A 7,656-nucleotide genomic window follows, 5' to 3' on the forward strand; every position below is an offset into this window, starting at 1 on the left:
CACACAGAAGCCCGGAGTCAAGCCCCGCCCACTCCATTCTCCCCAGAGAAGCTGAGCGTCCGTGGGCGGGACATAATCGCAGATTTATCCAATGACTGTCTAGTTTCGAAGCACTGAAAAAAAACTGTCCAAAGCCATAGACAGTATAAGAAGTGGACAGAGCCATCTCATTGGAACTCAGTTGAGACAGTTGAAGCCCATTTTTAGCGATTTTTTAGCACTTCCGTTCCTGACGCGCAGACTCAAACCGACTCAAACTAAGCTTGATGACATGAGCAACCTGTCTGACCGAAGTAAATCTTCTAGTAGCTGTGCGTGAAAATTGCCAACGTTAATCACTTCATATGTATTCACTTGCCACATACCGAATTATTTCCAATTCCCCAAAAACGTTGTTGAAATATTTTGTCCCTATGCTTTTATGGACTCATTATCTATGGGCTTCTCCCTTGACGGGACGTCCCCCCGATTGCCTGCGAGCTTCTCCTCCTGTCTATATGGTAATGTCTCTATTGTGCGACAGAAAGTCGCGTGGTTACGAAGCAATCGTTAGCCTGTTTTTAACAAAAACGGCTTCCACTGGGCCATAACGTTAGATACAAAGTAATGGAGCCTTTTATACATTGTCGTGTTTATTTAAAAATATATAATGGACAAATGAAGTCTTTGGACGCCTCAGATGTAAAGTTATTCGCTGTCAAAGTGACTCCAAAATGAATAGGAGTCAATGTAATGCTAACAGCAGGTGAAGTTCTGCTACAATGGCGGCTCCCGCGAGGCTTCAACTTCCGGCTGATGGATTACCCGCTTGTCCAAAGCAGCGGCAGCCCCATTGAAGTCAATGGAAGCTCGGCTTCAACAGGGAAATGCACTGTGACGCTCCGGGAATGAATGAGGAAATCGAGTCAGCCTGATCTGCTATATGAAGCTGATTCTGAACGAACTCGTAAACTAACCCTAACTAGAGATGAACGTGTTGTGACGCATTTTTAGTCAAGTCAAGTCATCCTCATTTATAGGCCTATAGCGCTTTTAAATATGTAGATTGTAGATTTCAAAGCAGCTTTTTACAGAGATAAACATATAATTTAAGGTAACAGAGATTGGTTTGGTTTTATAGTGGTTCTTTAATTTTTTTTTTTTCAGCTAAAGTTAGTTTTGATTGATTCACTTCGTCTAAATGATTATTGTTATAAAATTAGGGGCCGCTAAGACGACACCGTTCTCTCTAAACAGACTTTAAACGTGAACCTGTAATAGACGCTGATGGCGTTCACATGCGCATTAAGAATTGATTCTATAGTTATGTGCGTTTGAATATATGTGCGCAGGTTTATAATTCCCTACAAACCATGGCTAAACAAACTACTTGTCTTGTCTATAAATTTTTATGCAGAGTTTTATTTTAGCCTATTTTATCACTTTGGGTAGGTACGCGAACCGAAAATTCAACAACGCTTTATCTGTAGAGTGGTATAGGGATCCTCCATAGGGAGAGGCTAGTTGGCACTTCAGTCAATAAAATGTCTGTCAATAAAAATTTAACACAATAGTACATATTTGACCATTCATTTTTTTGACATTATAGGGGAAGCCAAGCTTCCCTTGCAGTCTTAAAGAAATCCCCACTGCTGGAACTATTATACTGGAACTATTATATATATATATACACTGGAACTATTATATATATACTGGAACTATTATACTGAAACTATTATACACTGGAACTATTATATATACACTGAAACTATTATACACTGGAACTATTATATATACACTGGAACTATTATATATATACACTGGAACTATTATATATATACTGGAACTATTATATATACACTGGAACTATTATATATATACTGGAACTATTATACTGAAACTATTATATATATACTGGAACTATTATACTGAAACTATTATATATATACTGGAACTATTATATATACACTGGAACTATTATACTGAAACTACTATATATATATATATATATATATATATATATATATATATATATATATATATATATATATACTGGAACTATTATATATACACTGGAACTATTATATATATACACTGGAACTATTATATATATACTGGAACTATTATATATATACTGGAACTTGGAACTATTATATATATACTGGAACTATTATTGATGTCACGGATTCACCCAACGACACACCCCAGCCAGCTTCAACCCAACACACCTGGTCCCGATCGCAATCACCGGAATTCTGATTCACCTCACCTGCACCCTCATCACTTCACTCACCACGCCAGCTCTGCATATAAACCCCAGTCAGTCTACAGCTCACTGTCAGGTCTCGTCTTTGGATGCCAGTGACTCTCTGGTTCCTAAACCCTTCGGTCTGGTTCCAGTATCCTCAATATATCTACGCAAGTATTGTCCTTCTACACTAACCTCCCAGTGTGTGTGTATATTCCAAGCAGCCTCTGTGTGCGGTGGTTCCCCGGGATTCTCCGAACCGCCTCTCTGTGTTCTACAGTTCGCGGATCTCTATCAGGATTCCAGTGGTCAGCTATTTCCAGTATCTACAAGACGGACTCAAGTTCAAGTCTTCTCCCTGTGTTCCCTGTGTGGATCTCGAAGCTCATTCCTGTATTCAGGAGTTGCATACAGTGTCTAAAATAAAACCTGTTAACGCCATTCTCTGTGTCTTCATCCTTGCAGTAGTGTGACATATATATACTGGAACTATTATATATATACTGGAACTATTATATATACACTGGAACTATTATATATATACTGGAACTAATATATATATGCTGGAACTAATATATATATATATACTGGAACTATTATATATATACTGGAACTAATATATATATACACTGGAACTAATATATATATACACTGGAACTAATATATACAGGTCCTTCTCAAAAAATTAGCATATTGTGATAAAGTTCATTATTTTCCATAATGTAATGATAAAAATTAAACTTTCATATATTTTAGATTCATTGCACACCAACTGAAATATTTCAGGTCTTTTATTGTTTTAATACTGATGATTTTGGCATACAGCTCATGAAAACCCAAAATTCCTGTCTCAAAAAATTAGCATATTTCATCCGACCAATAAAAGAAGTGTTTTTAAAACAAACAAAAAAAGTCAACCTTCAAATAATTATGTTCAGTTATGCACACAATAGTCAATACTTGGTCGGGAATCCTTTTGCAGAAATGACTGCTTCAATGCGGCGTGGCATGGAGGCAATCAGCCTGTGGCACTGCTGAGGTGTTATGGAGGCCCAGGATGCTTCGATAGCGGCCTTCAGCTCATCCAGAGTGTTGGGTCTTGCGTCTCTCAACTTTCTCTTCACAATATCCCACAGATTCTCTATGGGGTTCAGGTCAGGAGAGTTGGCAGGCCAGTTGAGCACAGTAATACCATGGTCAGTAAACCATTTACCAGTGGTTTTGGCACTGTGAGCAGGTGCCAGGTCGTGCTGAAAAATGAAATCTTCATCTCCATAAAGCTTTTCAGCAGATGGAAGCATGAAGTGCTCCAAAATCTCCTGATAGCTATCTGCATTGGCCCTGCCCTTGATAAAACACAGTGCACTAACACCAGCGGCTGACATGGCACCCCAGACCATCACTGACTGTGGGTACTTGACACTGGACTTCAGGCATTTTGGCATTTCCTTCTCCCCAGTCTTCCTCCAGACTCTGGCACCTTGATTTCCGAATGACATGCAAAACTGAGCAACAGTCCAGTGCTGCTTCTCTGTAGCCCAGGTCAGGCGCTTCTGCCGCTGTTTCTGGTTCAAAAGTGGCTTGACCTGGGGAATGCGGCACCTGTAGCCCATTTCCTTCACACGCCTGTGCATGGTGGCTCTGGATGTTTCTACTCCAGACTCAGTCCACTGCTTCCGCAGGTCCCCCAAGGTCTGGAATCGGGCCTTCTCCACAAACTTCCTCAGGGGCCGGTCACCTCTTCTCGTTGTGCAGCGTTTTTTGCCACACTTTTTCCTTCCCACAGACTTCCCACTGAGGTGCCTTGATACAGCACTCTGGGAACAGCCTATTTGTTCAGAAATTTCTTTCTTTCGTACCCTCTTGCTTGAGGGTGTCAATGATGGCCTTCTGGACAGCAGTCAGGTCGGCAGTCTTACCCATGATTGCGGTTTTGAGTAATGAAACGGGCTGGGAGTTTTTAAAAGCCTCAGGAATCTTTTGCAGGTGTTTATAATTAATTAGTTGATTCAGATGATTAGGTTAATAGCTCGTTTAGAGACCCTTTTCATGTTATGCTAATTTTTTGAGACAGGAATTTTGGGTTTTCATGAGCTGTATGCCAAAATCATCAGTATTAAAACAATAAAAGACCTGAAATATTTCAGTTGGTGTGCAATGAATCTAAAATATATGAAAGTTTTATTTTTATCATTACATTATGGAAAATAATTAACTTTAACACAATATGCTAATTTTTTGAGAAGGACCTGTATATACACTGGAACTATTATATATATACTGGAACTATTATATATATACTGGAACTATTATATATATACTGGAACTATTATATATACTGGAACTATTACTGGAACTATTATATATATATACTGGAACTATTATATACTGGAACTATTATATATATATATATACTGGAACTATTTTATATATATATATATATATATATATATACTGGAACTATATATATATATATATATATATATATACTGGAACTATTATATATATTCTGGAACTATTATATATATACTGAAGGTGCGGTGACGATGACTACGTGCAGAGCGGATTCCAGGTGAGCAGATCCTCCTTTAGTTAGCTTGGCGTGAGCAGACACTGTTCATTGATACGTCTCCTTTTCTATTTCAGATACAGTAGCGGACACGGAGATCTCGGCGGGATCGTGGGACACTCAGACAAATCTCCAGGACTCGGGGAACATGGGACCAGGCAGGACTTCTGGGAACAGCGGGACAAGGATACAAAGGTGAGTATTTCAAAGGTGAGTATACGTTACGTGGTGGTTTTCAGGTTGACTTGGAGACTTCAGGAGACAGAGGGTTATGGTCTATTCCTGTTGGAGGCTTGACAAAGACTGAAGTGTGCATGGGTGTTTTGTAGAGCTGGGTGATGAGGTAACTGATGGTGCACAGGTGTGAGTGGTTAGTATTCCGGGGAGAGTGATCTTTGAGTGGTGGATGGGAATGAATCTGATTGATTCCTGACATATATATATATATATATATATATATATATATATATATATATATATATATATATATATATATATATATATATATATACATACATATACATATATATATATATATACATATACATATATATATATATATATATACTGGAACTATTATATATATACTGAACTATTATATATATATATATATATATATACTGGTACTATTATATACTGGAACTATTATTTACTGGAACTATTATATATATATATATATATATATATATATATATATATATATATAAATACACTGGAACTATTATATATATACTGGAACTATTATATATACCAGAACTATTATATATATATACTGGAGCTATTATATACTGGAACTATTATATATATACTGGAACTATTATATATATATACTGGAACTTTATATATATATATATACTGGAACTATTATATATATACTGGAACTATTATATACACTGGAACTATTATATATATACTGGAACTATTATATATATACTGGAACTATTATATATACTGGAACTATTATATACACTGGAACTATTATATATATACTGGAACTATTATATATATAATGGAACTATTATATATATATACTGGAACTATTATATATATACTGGAAATATAATATACTGGAACTATTATATACTGGAACTATTATATATATATATATATATATATATATATATATATATATATATATATATATATATATACTGGAACTATTATATATATACTGGAACTATTATTTATATATATATATATATATATACACTGGTACTATTATATATATACTGGAACTATTATATATACCGGAACTATTATATAGACTGGAACTATTATATACTGGAACTATTATATATATATACTGGAACTATTATATATATATACTGCAACTATTATATATATATATATATATATATATATATATATATATATACTGGAACTATTATATATATACTGAAACTATTATATATATACTGGAACTATTATATACACTGGAACTATTATATATATACTGGAACTATTATATACAATGGAACAATTATATACACTGGAACTATTATATATATACTGGAACTATTATATATATACTGGAACTATTATATACACTGGAACTATTATATATATATACTGGAACTATTATATATATATATATATATATATACTGGAACTATTATATATATACTGGAACTATTATATATATACTGGAACTATTATATACTGGAACGTCACAGGTTACAACTGTAACCTATGTTCCCAGAGAACAGGGAACGAGACAATACGTCATCGACGCTATGGGGAACGCCTCAGGCGTGACAGGTGTCTGAAATCAAGTATCAACTCACAACAATCATGTTGACCGGCGACAGCCCGTGCTTCATCAGCTCGAATGATGAGCACGCAACCTGGATGTATAAAAAGGGCGCCTTGAGACCGTGACAACATCCTATCGTCTGAAGGGACTGATGCAGGCAGGCCCCGAGGTATGGCAGGGAGACGTATTGTCTCGTTCCCTGTTCTCAGGGAACAGAGGTTACAGTTGTAACCTGAGACGTTCCCTTTCGAAGGGAACTCAACAATACGTCATCGACGCTATGGGGAACGAAATACCCACGCCGCCATACTGAGGGGAGTGCATGCCCAATGGCAGTGACAACTGTCAGAACCAGTAATACAAAGGACACTAAAACCACTCACCCTAGGTCACGTTGGGCTGTCAGTGACAGCACTCCCTACCGATCATAGCCCAAGCTAATGAACCGAGAAAACTGCCAGAACATAGTTCACGTGAGGAATATCTGGGCCAGCTCAAAGGCTTAGGACCACAACTTCCTAATAGAAGGGGTCCCTTCTAGGGAGTGTGGCTAGGGGACTCAAGGGACACCCAGCCAGTCACTATTCAGGAGAGCATGCCTCCTGACATGCCACCAGGCTGGCCTGGTGATCTATCCTAAGACGCACAGTCTGGCCATTGCCTGTCTGTCCGAGACAGAGCCTCTGGAAACTGCCTTGGAAAAGGCATCCAAAACTGAAGGCCTGCAGAGCTGGCAGAAACCATTCAGTTCCGGATCACAGAGACGGGATTCCCCGGAGAGTGTGACTCAACCTCAAGAAATGACGGAAGACGTCCACTCAATCCATGGGCCTACCCAGTGTTCGTTCTGAACACTGAGAAAGTAAAAGGGATCAAAACCAGGAAGGTCTTCTGAAGCCTAAGACCTGATAACCCCCTATGTGGGGAGCTCCAGTACATGAGGGCTCATATCAGGAAGGCCGGTGAGGCCTGAAACCTGACGACCACAGCATGTGGAAGTACATACTCAGGAAGGCCCATGCGGCCTGTAACCCGGCGACCACAGTATGTGGGAGCTCATATTCAGGAAGGCCGGGTGAGGCCTGTAACCTGGCGACCACAGTATGT

Source organism: Siphateles boraxobius, unplaced genomic scaffold, assembly GCF_051911475.1.
Source record: "Siphateles boraxobius isolate OS27281-9 unplaced genomic scaffold, OSU_SipBor_1 206, whole genome shotgun sequence".
NCBI lineage: Eukaryota > Metazoa > Chordata > Actinopteri > Cypriniformes > Leuciscidae > Siphateles > Siphateles boraxobius.